The following is a 13,765-nucleotide window of genomic DNA, read 5'->3' on the forward strand; positions in this document are numbered from 1 at the left end:
CATCATTGGACACATGGCCTCTTCAGTTTCGTATGTTATCTTTTGCATCTTCATGAAATTATTTCTAATTATTATAAAAAGAGTACTCTAATAGGAAGTAGAAAACAAAAGAATGAAAGTGAAAAAGAGTAACTAACCTTACTTGGAAATTTGTATCTACACATTTAGGTTTTGTTTGTTGCTTTTTTAGAGAAAGTGAAAAGGAATGAAAAATAAAAGTTGAGTTCTTTGAATAAAGAGATTGAGAATAAAAAATAAGTCATTTTTTATAGTTAATTTAATTAATATAATAAAATAAGTATTTTATATTATTATTTTTTAAATATTTTGTAAAATTAATTTTATATATAAAATAATATTTAAAAATATAAATCATAGTTAAAATAAAATAAAAATGTTGTTATAAAATTTTAATAAAATAAAAATTATATTTCAAAATAAAATAATTAACAAAAATATCAAAATTTAAACTAAGCAATTTAATTTATTATTTTAATATTTTTATTTTAATCATTTACCTATATAAAATGTAACTATTAATTAAATATTAAATTAAATTATTTTATTTTATTTTTATTTTAATTTTTTTTTCCGTAATAAATTTATTTCTTTATTTCTTTGATATTTTAAAATTAATAAATTATTTTATTGTAATATAAAACATATATAATAAAATACTAAAAATGTAACAATAATTACATAAATATAAATAATAGTAAAGTATATACAATGATGTAAATATTTTATTATTATTTATCTATACGTAGAGATTTCTTTTAATTGAACTTTTGATATTTATCAATTTTATTGCTATATTAATATTTATTTTATTATTTTCTTAGACATTTAAATTCTTTTATTATTTTTTAAAATAAATAATTAATTATTCTTATAATTAATTGAAATTCTGTTTTTTTTTAAATTAATATTTTATTATTTTCTTTTGTAAAACACAGTTACTAATTCTAAATTTTGAATGTAGAAACATTTATTAAATATTTTGTAGGCAGCTTTTTCCATATTTTCATCTCTCTTAACACTTTTTTTTACAGCTTATTTCTTTCTATCAAATTGATTATTATTTTATTTTTATTTATTTATTATTTTAATTAAATTAAAAATTATTAATAAATATAAAATATAAAAATATTTTTTTCTTTGTTTAGTAATATTATAACTTTAAAAATGTTAATAAAAAAAATACGTATGTATATATAATTACTATGTTCTTTTACATAATTGATTATATATATAAAAAAATTCACATCGTGTTATTCTATGGTGGACAGTTTATTGTTTAAAATTTCTTTTGTTTTTATTTCGTTCTTTCACTTTCATTTTTTTCCATTTGTGTGAATAGAAAATTATTAGAAACAACCACATAATTACTTTTCATTTGAATATAGTAATCTGAAGTCACAGAGAGGAAGTGAAAGGGTGAATATGCAAAAACGTAAGGATAACACGTACAAGTGTTTTTGCACCATGCAATTCAGGTGGGATTTGAGGGTGAAAAATAATAATAAGACAATTCCAATTACTCTATTTATCTTTTCTTGAGGAATCACACCACATGTCTATTTTGTCATGCATATAACAAATTCATATATTGTCATGCATATAACAAATTCATTTATGCACTGTCTATATTCGGTGATTATTGTTCATCCTGAAAGAAAAAAATGTTTTTTTATCTCATAATTCACCAAAAATTACTGTTGAAGAAAGGTGTAGAAATATAATCTTGATTTTTTTGTGTGAGGTGAAGTGATTTGTAGCGAGTACAATAAAAAGGTGATTTTACTATTCTAGTATTTGTTTGTGATGTAGTAGTAATTTACTTACATCATTTATTAGAGATAATATTTCAATTACTAAAAATAATATTTTAATTCAAAATAATTATAATTCACAAATAATCAATCAAATTATTTTTTAACAATTTTTAAATACAAGAGTAAATGTGTAAAATTACATTTTTATCAATTTAAAAAAATACAATTTCAATCATATTCATGAGATCATTCACAAATTTTCATAAATTTTCTCTTACACTTTTCACACTATTTCTATTAATTCAAACATCCTAATTTTTCTTACATTTTTTCTTTCAAATCATCTTAAATTTATTCACTCAATTCCACTTCCTAATTCAAATAAAGCTTAGAGATTTTTATTGGATATTCACATCATATATTTTAGAACCAATATATTTATTTAAGCTAAGATGCAACATTACAAAACATTTCATGTACAAATACCATTATGCAAAAGCAAATGTCTTCCTTCAACCTCTAGCACCAAACAATGCGTTTGATTTAAAATTTAAAATAAGAATATGAGAAAAAAAATTAATTATCTGGATACATGACATGTCTATTAGTTGTGTTCTATTCTTTAATAGTATATTATGATACTTAAGATTATTGTATAAATTTTTTTCCTTCCATCACTCAAGGTAGATTGTTATTAGTTGTCTTTTTTACAATATTTTGAATATCCTTATTATACTTTAGGTTCAATTCTTACGTCCGCTTTAAGAATGACTTTGTCTAATTGTGACTCATATTCAAGTTAAAGTCTTACATGCCATTCATTTTGTGACAGAAAATATTACCTAACATAATGTTCTTAGTTGGGAAGGAACAACACTTGATTCCATGACAATGAAGGATGCCTTAAGGAGGATCCACTCATGACATACTTATAATTTGAATGAATAGTTGTTTTTCATTATGGGTAAACAACATATTACGTGGAAGATGTTAAGGAACAAATTACTATATAACCTTCAAAAGTATTCCTGAGAGATTCACAAAATTTACAAAAATATGTAATCATCATTATTAATCAATCAATCAATAATACTATTCAAAGAAGCTTTTGTATACTCTTAAAATGATGATCCATCATAACTAGTGGAACAAAATCCCGTTATTTTTTTGAAACAATGAGAAAAGTAATTCTAACATATTACATTTTAACAATTTTTTATAAGAAATGGACAATGACTAATAACTTGTCAATGATGTCGATAGAGAGTTTATGAAATAAAAATGTTAATAGATTTGTCTCTTAAGTTCAGTAGCTGATTATATACAATGGACAAATTTAAGAGATATTATAATTAATTATATATGAAGAGGTTCTCAAAAATTAAGTTGTAAAAAGGCGATATATTGACTTTTTATTTTCAATAATTTATTATTTATTTGTTATTTATATGAAAACCTAATGTGATTGTAAGTAATATATCACATATTGATTTGTGAGTGTCTTGTGAATGAGACGATTTTGACTCTACTGATATATGAAATTGCATAGATGAAGTTATTCTGTTGGCGAGATTCGAAGGAGATCTATTTGGCTAAGTTTGAGGTTTGAAAGAACTGATCAAAGCAAACCAAATAGATTTACCCTGTCTTATGAGATGATGAAATGATGAGATATTGAAATGATTATGCGCATGGTTGTGCGGATTTCACAATGAGTAGTATGACAGATGTAGGTCTTTGGATGCTAATTTCAAGTAGAATCAAGTGTCTATGTGTTGTGATTCAATAGAAGTTTGACATGAGAAAGATGAATTGTGAATTTTCATAAACACTTTATGGTTATGTGAAAATGCATGAGAATTGATGACTTTATGTGACTATTTAAAGTTATACTTATATTAGAAGTTTTAAAAATAGCTAGCTTACTCTTTGTTTTGTTTTGTGGTTGTTTTCCTTTATTTGTGATGATCGTGTTTTTACACGAGAGCAAATGATGTTACAGGTGGTAGAACTCCTCAGTGACAAGCTAGAGGATGGAAATGTGATTTCATTTTGAATATTTTTTTTAAACCTTTGTATATATTTAAAATCCCTATGAAGAGAGATATATTTTGAAACATTGTATGAAAGAGTTATATATATTGCAGATTTTGATTATTGGATGTGGAAAAATATAGGAATGTTACATTGATATAACCCTAGGAATTGATTTAACTAACGAAGGGTTTTTTTAATCTTTGTTAAGTTCAAAAAGTTATTCAAAAACCTCAGCAAGATAACTGAGAATTTTTTACCTTCGTTAAATTTCAGCAAAATAACAAAAGTTTTTTATCATTCGTTAAATTCCAAAGGTTTATTCTAAAACTTTAGCAAAATAACAGAGGTTTTTTTTAACCTTAGTTAAATTTCAAAGGATTATTTTAAAACTTTAGCAAAATAACGGAGGTTTTTTTAACCTTCGTTAAATTCCACAAATTTATTATAAAATCTCAATAAAACACTCTATATTTTTCAAACTTCAATAAATAAATATAATTAAATCTATTTATAAATATATAATTAAAAACAACATAGTTTTAATGTATTTTATAACTAAATTCTCTAAAATTTTGAAAGTGTAACTTTACATTACAAATAAGTTTTCTAAAGTTTCAAAATTTTATTTTAAAAACTTGGTCAAATAACTTTGGATAATAAGTATATCAACAACTAATCTTGGATAATAAGTATTTCAACAATATTTGCATATTTTTTATGATTGATGGTAGTTGGTTTATATAACTCCTAGTTTTTTTACAAGCTTATACTTCAAAAAACTTGACTTATTTTGTGTTAGCTCTTGATATACTTATATTTTATGTGCAAATTTAGTTTTAGTTATAATTGTTAATATTTAATTCTCATAATTTTGAAATATTTTAAATTAAGGTCTTTATTTTAAAATACATCTAATAATTATTCACTGTGAAAGTGATAAGCAATAAAGTTAATTTCTCCTAGCAAATCTTTAACCAATAATACATAGGGCTTTGAAGTGCACATCCAATAGATAATGCAATTATTTAGGACATATAAAGCAGTGATAAACACCAATTGTTGTTGAACTAGGTAATAGTGACTTGTGACCCAAGTTGGAGCAGTAAGGTGATTGAAGAAACAATATTGAAGTAAGAAGAAGATAATGCCTTATTTAGTGTTTCTTCTCCTTAAATATAATAGACAGAAGTGTGGCTGAATTGTAATTCCTTGTTAAGACTGTTGTCGGTGGCCATTGAGCTTGTGTCGGAGAGCAGTGTGTTTATGGTGGAAGAGAGAGGTCAGGAGGATCGCTAGAGATGGTGGGAAATATGATTGAAGGTTATTTCAAACGACAAGTTATTTTACAAAAATTTTGAAACTCATGATATTTTTTGAAGGTTTTTAAACTCATGGTATTTAAAAAAGGTTTTGAAACTCATGGTATTTTACGGAGGTTCTTAAACCCATAGTATTTAGCAAGTGTTATGAAAGGCTTTTCCCGAGGTTTAAAAAACCTCGAAGAACACATTTATAAATGGTATAGCGAAGGAAACTGCAACCCTAAAAGTAAATGACTTAATAGAGGTTTTAACCCTGAAAAATGTAAAAATAAACTTTCGTTAAAATTATTTTTTATTGTAGTGTTTTCTAAATATTTATAGATCTGATAAAAGAAAATGAGAGTTGAAATGTGTAAAATTGTGATAATAACTTCATTACAAATTATTGAATAAAAATGGAATGAAAGGTTCAATTTACATATTAATTTTAAAAAAGAAGTAAATCTACTAAGAGAAAATAATGGTATTTTTATTATATTAAATAAATTATAAAAAATTAAATATTCGGATCTCTCACACTTAAGTTTAAGTTAAGAAAAACTCTTTCAGCACTTTTCTTCCTACCAAAAATTATAAGAATATATCAGTAAAATGTGTACATTTTTAATTAATAACTTGAGTATAAACAAATTTGTCTCCATTACTATTATTTACTTGTTATATCTATAAAAATTAAAATATTTATCAAAAAGAGAAATTTAACCTATAAATTTTTGTAAATGTTAATATGAAATGATATATATATATATATAATATAAAATAATTGTTGATTGAAATTCAAGTCTAGTAGTTATCCTCAAACATAAATCCACACAAACTATAATTAAAAGATGTAGGGACATACTAAGTACTACCTCGTAATGATTTTTGGTGTGTGGTTTAACATGTTTTGCTATATTTTATACTCACAGCTTTAGTGATGTTGGATAATGACCATATACCTTTCTATTAGAATTAGAAATAGAATAACTAACACTATAAAAAATTTATTAATAAAATATTTTTAAAAATAAAAAGTAATTAATTATTATATTAATTAAATTATATATTATTTATAAATTCAAAAAAATATTAATATTTAAAATAATTTTTAAAATTGTATCTAATTAATTATAAACATTTTAAGTATTGACTACTTTATATTTTAGAATTGATGATTAAAACTTGACAGTTTATTAAATACTATTAGATATTAATATTTTTTAATTTCTATAATAATATATAGTTTAATAAATATAATAATTAATTATTTTTTATTTTTTATTATTTTTATTTAAGAATTTTTTTAGTATATTTTTTTAAAAAAATCGGTTATGGATTGAAGTATGTTAGTCCTCTTATTTTATTAGTTTTTTTTTTTACTTATTAAAAGAAACTATAATCAAAAGTTAAAATTTCACAATTATTAGGAGACCCCACTTAAATGAGGCAAGCACCAGGTCATGTATTATATTTATCTTTTTTCTTAAGATTATTTTGTCAAGTTTAATGAAAAAATTATTGTTGGCGTATTAATAGTTTTAAAATAATTATTATAAAATTTAATAAATTTATTATATGTCATGATCATGGTTAAATGATAAGATAAAGAAATTATTTATAGTGCAATCTAGAATACATTATAAAGAATACAAATTTATTTTTATTTAATTAAAATTCACAAGAAATAAGTTTTTAAAATAATGTATATAATAATAATAAATAAATTTCTCTAAATACATACATATATTTGAAAATATAAATTATAATTTTATTTATAATAACAATTTAAATTGTCATATAAATTTAATTTTACTTATCAATAATTTCCTTATATATATTGACGTCTAATTAAGGGGATGGAAAAATAGAAGAATTTCACTGTGTAAGAGTATATCAGTATTTTGGATATGTAGTTCATAATTTACACACAATTCAAAGACAAAAACATAATCTCAAATATTTTGATGAATTAAGAGTAAGTTTTTACATGGAGTTAAAGTTATATAATACATAATTAAAAAACGCATTATCTTATTTGGTTTGATATCCACCAATTCTCTAAATTATAAGGCAAAGACTTAATTATACTCTTTTATATTTTAAATATTATAATTGTGTAACTTTAATGTTAAATAATTATATCCATTGAATTTCCGAAATGTGTGGTTTATGATCAAGTTGTAATTGAGTCAATTTGTTCTCAAATATTACAAAAAATTATATTTTGTTGTCCTTTGAGTTTAAATCAATGTTAATTTAATCTTCAAAATATTTTATTTAATTGATTCTTTTATATTATATTTCTGTATTAATACTGCTTAAAATTTGTATTTGATTCAACTTACTCTTTTAAATTATTTTTAACATTTTGTTAAGTTTACTTTCGCTTCCAGCTTTTAATGATCTAGAAGATGTTTTGGTACTTAGTATGGATATATAAATTCATAATGAGGTGGTTGGAAATGTTCAGAAGGGTTTTGATGACAATTTATAAATTTTGTTACGTACTAAAAGAGTTTTTATACAACTCAAAGACTTTACTCAACCAACTGAATAAAAACATTTTAATTAAAAAGAGAATAAAATATCATAATTTCCAACTTTGTATGTCAAGTATAAAACTTGGATTAAAATGGGGACAAGGAGTATGAAAAATCAAATGAAAATTTGAACTATCTTAAAAGATAAAAATATAGTTTTGTTTAAACTTCAATAACCCATAATACATTTTTAAATAAAACCTTTCATATTATTAGACATCATTATGCAACTTAAGATCTCAGATACCTTAAGTAACCACAATCATTTGTCATCATATAAAAAAAATATTATTAAAAAAATACAAAAATACGGAAGAACTAAACCAAAACTCATATATTAACAAAAATGATACATATTCATAAAGAATTTTAAGAACATACAAGACGAAAGCCTATTATACCAATGAAAAGATTCTTTATGAATAAATTCTAAATTAGCCAACTTATCAGTACACGCATTCCCTTCACAAAAAATATGAGTAACCATAAACCTAATTTTTACATAGTAATTAAGACAAGTATTCCATCGATTACAAAACATCCAATGTTTGTCCTAGTAATAAACGCAACACAAACCAAAACAGAATTACACTTCAACCAGACATAATAAACCCCATCTTTTGAACTTCCAGACATAATAAACTCCATCTTTTGAGCTTCGTATGTATAACCTATAATACATTGCAAACTAAATTCGTAGTAAAAATATTTGCACTTTTTTTCCAAATGTAGTTTGAAAAGATTGTTAGGATTTATAATTTGAAGGTGGAAAAACGTAAGTTTGTTTATTGTTGTCGATTTGTGTTGAATGAAGGATGGGGAAAAGTAGTACTTTTTGGAGTGTGGCATGCTTAATATTGAAGGAATGAGTAAAATATGAATTAAGTGGAAACAGTGATGTAGGAAGGAAGATTCCGGGAAGATGAAAACGATAAAAAAGGTTGACCTATACCTTACGCTATATTAATTATAATAAGACAAATACTAATTATTTCCACTATCTTCCTTATTTCATCAGTAATATCACGTTTCACAAAACGACATTAACTCTCTTGTTAATAACTTATAACTAATCACAACTTAAATACAACATTTTAGGTTATTATTATAACATCATGACGTCATCTCCTCCACATATAAGGATTCATAAATTGCTACGCTGTCATCTACAAAGTTTTATTAGTTATTAAGTTTTAATTTCTGTTCAATTTTAGAGGACATTTTTTTATTATTTGTAATAATTTTACTCATTTTGAATAAAATTTACTTATATAAAGATACATCTTATTTCTTTAATAAAATATTTTTTTTTGGAAAAGTAAGAGTGGTAGATGTTTATATGAGAAGATACACTAACTAAACTTATCTTATTTTTATTTTTCGTACGAAATTTTACAATTTCTAAAATATTTAATATATTAAATTTTAATTTATTTTAATATTTTGTTTGAAGATAATTTAAATATTTTAAATTTTAAATTTTAAATTTTGTTTTTGGATAAAGTATTTCAATTATCTTTAAACTTTATAAACTAATAATCATATAATTCAAAAAATCAATATTTATAAAAAAAATCGATCTTTGATGATTTTATTTTTCAGTTAAAGTGTGTTAAGATTTATTTAACGAATATTTATAAATTTGTGTTTTAATTGATATCAAGTGATATTATTTTTGGTTGATGTTAATCATAATTATTTAGGCTGATGACAATTAAACATTTTTTATGAGGTTGATGGTTTAAGTTATTTTTTTTACTTTATAATTAAAGTTGATTAAAAAAATTTCCAAATTTACACCGAAAAAAAATCGTTGTAGTTAATATTTACAATTAACATATAAATCATAACAAACTATTGAAAAAAAACATATGTATCAATGATAAGAAAATAATTATTGTAAACATTAATAAAAAAAATATCATGACACACATTGACAAAATTCAATCCACCTTCGAAAAAAAATACTCATAGACATTGTCTGAAGAAAATTCTTATTTATATCAAGTAAAAAGTAGCAGTGGTTTAAAAAAAATCTAACAATTTAAATCGTAAAATAAGTTTTATTAACCTCATAAAAAAACCTAGTTTAAATTAATTGAAAAGTACTCATCCAATTTATCTTGGTCAAATCAAACCCAAATTAAGTTACAGAAAAAATATAGAGAAAAAAAAACTTGAATTTGAAAATATAAAGAATTCCAAATTCTTACATTTTTAGGTAGAATTTAAAATTATCTAATCCTAAGTAAGTTTGTTCTTCAAATGAAATTCTAGAATTTGAATTTATTTTGAATTTATTTTGACTCAAACAACATACTTTATCATAAAACATTCAAATTTTTTTATAAAAATAAATTATACTCTTAAAATTCTATATCCGAATACATTACTTTAAAATATTAATAGAATATTTATATTGAAGTGTAAAAATATTATCCAAAAATGAAAGTCAAACATTTTTCCAATAAAGTCATCATCTTTAATTTGATAAAATTAACTCCTAAAGTCATTAGACCTAAAAAAAACAAATAGACAATGACTTGTGAGATTGTCTTACCACTTTCTCTCACAAATTTGCATAATATTTTTTGTGTCTCAATTAAGAAAATATGTACCTAATTCTTATCATAGTTCGAAACTTCAAGAAGTTCAAATAAGAAAAAGTTTATCTTTTAAAAATAAATTGACCAAAATTGAGAATTATAAGATAAACAATATTGTGTGGTAGAAAATCAACATGGTTAAAGAGATAAATATTTTATATTAAGAGATAGAGTTTAAATTAAATAGAGAGTGAATATATATATATATATATATATTTTAAAACATATTTATAAATATGTTAAAAACAATTAATTGTTCATTTATTCTAAAATTTCATTCTTGAAACCTAGATATACTATATATGTATTTTCTTTAATATTCAAGAATAATTATTCATCATTTTTATGATTAAGTTCCTCATTTGAGTAAACGATAACACGAGGAGATCAAGATAAGTCAATAAAAAATTTTGATCTAGTTAATTTTTCATTTCTCCTATAATATTTTATATTTATATTTTCCTTATTATAAGAATGTGAGTTTTCTATTATGCTATGTGAGCATTTCTTTTTTTTTGAAAATATTGATTGAGAGTCGAGTCATTACTTGAGCAAAAACTCAAGAGATGACAATTATTACATGTATAACACTATCATTCAAGCATGTGTTCAATTGATATCTCAATAGTGCAATTGGTCATCCAATAGATACTCCTTACTTAAGTCATAATTTAACATTTGAGTGAGAAATGTCAAAACAAATATTTTTTTCTCTAGATTTCTCAACATTTAGTTGATAAGTGGTCATTGAAGTGATAAAAATAGTCTAAGATTTGAGAATTTAAAGTTCCTAGCTTGTTATCTTGGATAATGAATTAGTAGTTATGAATTTGAGAATGTATGTGAATATTGAGCTCTTTTTGAGTTGAGAGTGTGGAATGTATTTGATATCTTGATAGATATGCTTTATTTCACTAACTCATTCTTGTGCTTATTTTTTTGTAATTGTATGTGAGATGTGAGCAAATAATATACGAATGCGTGAAACAATACCAGAATAAAAAATTATAAATTCGATGTAAATTATTGTCCCTACTAGATTAAGTAAAAAAATTAAAATCAAATTGGTCTTTTAAATTTAGAAATTAAATAATTGATAGTTAAAACATTGATTGCTAATTAGATACCAATTTAGAAACTATTTAACAATAATATATTTTAAAATGGTTTTTAATTTAGTTATTATTGAAACTAATTATTTTGGTATCTAAAAATTGGTTTCTATTTCATGATTTTTTTGTAGTGTTTGTGTATATTTTAGATTATGTAATATGGAAATTCTCTATATTACATAATTTAAAATTAATTGATTTTTTTAATATTTTTGGATTAGACAATGCAGAATTTGTATTAGGCAATCTGGAATTTGTATTAGGCAATTTAGAACTTATTTCTAAATTAAGTAAAATATTTTGAATAACCATCGTGTACAATGTAAATTTAAATTTTAGATTATATAATTTAGAATATTTTTTTTTAAAATATTTTAAATTACATAATCCAAAAATTAATTTATAATTCGTGAGTATTTTTCATATTGGTAAAATATTTAGAAGAATTTTTTTAAAGAAAACATGTTCTGAATTACATATGAAGTAAACTTCTAAATGGGTTAAACCTGATGTTCTACCATTGAGTTTTTAAGAATGTAACTATTTATAAAAGGTTTAAATTTTTCATCGATAAGGATTTACTTGACTAAACTTAAATTAGTTAAATACCAAATATAAAGTTACAAATATGTTAACTAATATTAATTATATATATATATATATATATATATCCTAAAAAAAGAGCAAAATAAAATAGGAAGCATATAATCAAGGTAAAAGAAAATAATTTTACTTTTAACACACAATCTTCGTAATTAATTTAATATTGAATGCACAGTTTAATTAAATGAGAACAATTTATTTATTTTTAAAAAAAGTGTGAGGTGTTGTTGAGAACAAAATAAAACAGCACACGTGACGGGAATTTAGACACAGCAGCATACCGAATCCAGTCTTCTAAAAACACAATTCTGTGAGCATAATGTCTCCGAATCAAAGTCCAACGTAGTTTTGCACTTAATCTGTGGGTCTCACATATGTTACTGTTTTCTTCTAAACACCTCAAAGTAGTTAACATATCAGCACTACGTCAGAAAATAATAAGTTATCATACCATTGCCCAACACTGCAACCTTCTTGTCAATGAAACAAAAAAAGAAAACAATCTTACTTTCATACATTTAGGCACAAATTTGACTAATCCAATTTATCATGCCCAAATTAATTTACTAGCTTTTACGTGTCGACAATTTTGGAGGTTAATAAGTGAATTATTTGGTAAGGTTTTAAATAATTCATGTACATATAATAAAATTGCGACGTGTTTCTCCAGCCATGATATCGAACACAATTGACTTTTCACCGTATATATTAACAATTAATGCACCCATACACTAAATTTCATAGCTTCATTAAGTTGTTTGTTGGATGCACTTTTTAAAAATAAATTTGTTATTTTGAATCAATTTTGTTCTTAATATAAGAAAATAATGTATACTTATTTTAACTTATATAAGGTATAAAATATTCTGATGAGAAATTGTTGTTAGTTGAGGTGTTATTTAAAAATGTTAATATGAAAATTTTTGTAAAAAAATTATTTGTAAAGATAAAGTTAGTTTACTTATGATTTGTATTCTTAGGTCATGCTCACATAAATTTACACAATATTTGTTTTTTAAATTGTATTGTTTTACCTCTGCCCTTAACCTATGATGACATGACTTTGCCTAGGCATGCCTACAGGAGATAAGTGTATGTTTCCTTTTCGCTGTCCAGTTTTCGTTAGGTCAGACACAGATCAAAAGATAAACCCAACCCTCGTTCCTTATATATCCAACTTTCAAACTCAACTTTGTTAAGATTATGAGTTATAATAATACAAAATATTATTTCAAATAATTCTTTAGTTAATATAATTAATATATATATATATATATATATATTATGAAAATCAAGTTGATTTTAAGTTAAATATCATAATGTTCTATAAAAAAATTCTCAACAACCAAACATACTAATTTATACTTTGTTTGGTGTGAGCATTTTTATTATACTATGCTCTTCAAATTCAACAACCAACAGCCATGATTATGTGTCATTGTGTTCGTTAGTTGGGAAAAAAAAAACTTTTTAAAGAGGAATTAGTTTGGAAAACTTTATCTGTACAGACTTTTATAAGGAAAATATACGAAAATAATAATAAAACATATTTCTTAATTTAGGTATGAGTTAATTTGAATTTAAAAAAATATTTTCACGTTTGTTCAAAAAATTTATATAGAAAGATTTTTCCAAACTAGACCTGTTTCCATTTTGAACTGTGGATAAACATAGAAAATAAGTACTATGATCTCATAATGAAATGTATTTAATAATTCCAAATAAAAAATAAAGAACTTTAGTCATATGAAAGGAGTTAATTTGAGAATTAGAGTATTATAAAGTGAA

Source organism: Phaseolus vulgaris, chromosome 3 (assembly GCF_051622355.1).
Source record: "Phaseolus vulgaris cultivar YP4 chromosome 3, ASM5162235v1, whole genome shotgun sequence".
Taxonomy (NCBI): Eukaryota; Viridiplantae; Streptophyta; class Magnoliopsida; order Fabales; family Fabaceae; genus Phaseolus; species Phaseolus vulgaris.